Raw genomic sequence first — 2,290 nt, 5'->3', positions numbered from 1 at the left:
TAATAACACTACACCTGTTAGTTAATAACACCTGTTAGTTAATAACACCTGTTAGTTAATAACACTACACCTGTTAGTTAGTAACACTACACCTGTTAGTTAATAACACAACACCTGTTAGTTAATAACACCTGTTAGTTAATAACACCTGTTAGTTAATAACACTACACCTGTTAGTTAATAACACCTGTTAGTTAATAACACTACACCTGTTAGTTAATAACACCTGTTAGTTAGTAACACTACACCTGTTAGTTAATTACACCTGTTAGTTAATAACACCTGTTAGTTAATAACACTACACCTGTTAGTTAGTAACACTACACCTGTTAGTTAATAACACAACACCTGTTAGTTAATAACACCTGTTAGTTAATTACACAACACCTGTTAGTTAATAACACTACACCTGTTAGTTAATAACACCTGTTAGTTAATAACACTACACCTGTTAGTTAATAACACCTGTTAGTTAGTAACACTACACCTGTTAGTTAATAACACTACACCTGTTAGTTAGTAACACTACACCTGTTAGTTAGTAACACTACACCTGTTAGTTAATAACACTACACCTGTTAGTTAATAACACTACACCTGTTAGTTAATAACACCTGTTAGTTAATAACACCTGTTAGTTAATAACACTACACCTGTTAGTTAATAACACCTGTTAGTTAATAACACTACACCTGTTAGTTAGTAACACTACACCTGTTAGTTAGTAACACCTGTTAGTTAATAACACTACACCTGTTAGTTAATAACACTACACCTGTTAGTTAATAACACTACACCTGTTAGTTAGTAACACTACACCTGTTAGTTAATAACACCTGTTAGTTAATAACACCTGTTAGTTAATAACACCTGTTAGTTAATAACACTACACCTGTTAGTTAGTAACACTACACCTGTTAGTTAGTAACACTACACCTGTTAGTTAATAACACCTGTTAGTTAATAACACTACACCTGTTAGTTAATAACACTACACCTGTTAGTTAATAACACCTGTTAGTTAATAACACCTGTTAGTTAATAACACCTGTTAGTTAATAACACTACACCTGTTAGTTAGTAACACCTGTTAGTTAGTAACACTACACCTGTTAGTTAATAACACCTGTTAGTTAGTAACACTACACCTGTTAGTTAATAACACCTGTTAGTTAATAACACTACACCTGTTAGTTAGTAACACTACACCTGTTAGTTAATAACACCTGTTAGTTAATAACACCTGTTAGTTAATAACACCTGTTAGTTAATAACACTACACCTGTTAGTTAGTGACACTACACCTGTTAGTTAGTAACATTACACCTGTTAGTTAGTAACACTACACCTGTTAGTTAGTAACACTACACCTGTTAGTTAATAACACTACACCTGTTAGTTAATAACACTACACCTGTTAGTTAGTAACACTACACCTGTTAGTTAATAACACCTGTTAGTTAATAACACCTGTTAGTTAATAACACTACACCTGTTAGTTAGTAACGCTACACCTGTTAGTTAGTAACATTACACCTGTTAGTTAGTAACACTACACCTGTTAGTTAGTAACACTACACCTGTTAGTTAATAACACTACACCTGTTAGTTAGTAACATTACACCTGTTAGTTAGTAACACTACACCTGTTAGTTAGTAACACTACACCTGTTAGTTAATAACACTACACCTGTTAGTTAGTAACACTACACCTGTTAGTTAGTAACACTACACCTGTTAGTTAGTAACACCTGTTAGTTAATAACACCTGTTAGTTAATAACACTACACCTGTTAGATAATTACACTACACCTGTTAGTTAATAACACTACACCTGTTAGTTAATAACACTACACCTGTTAGTTAATAACACTACACCTGTTAGTTAATAACACTACACCTGTTAGTTAATAACACCTGTTAGTTAATAACACCTGTTAGTTAATAACACCTGTTAGTTAGTAACACCTGTTAGTTAATAACACTACACCTGTTAGTTAATAACACTACACCTGTTAGTTAATAACACTACACCTGTTAGTTAATAACACTACACCTGTTAGTTAGTAACACTACACCTGTTAGTTAATAACACCTGTTAGTTAGTAACACCTGTTAGTTAATAACACTACACCTGTTAGTTAATAACACCTGTTAGTTAATAACACTACACCTGTTAGTTAGTAACACCTGTTAGTTAGTAACACCTGTTAGTTAATAACACCTGTTAGTTAGTAACACCTGTTAGTTAATAACACTACACCTGTTAGTTAGTAACACCTGTTAGTTA

The sequence above is a fragment of the Oncorhynchus clarkii genome, chromosome 13 (assembly GCF_045791955.1).
Source record: "Oncorhynchus clarkii lewisi isolate Uvic-CL-2024 chromosome 13, UVic_Ocla_1.0, whole genome shotgun sequence".
NCBI classification, from domain to species: Eukaryota; Metazoa; Chordata; class Actinopteri; order Salmoniformes; family Salmonidae; genus Oncorhynchus; species Oncorhynchus clarkii.
The sequence above is the reverse complement of the archived record's forward strand: the minus strand, read 5'-3'. Positions refer to the sequence as shown.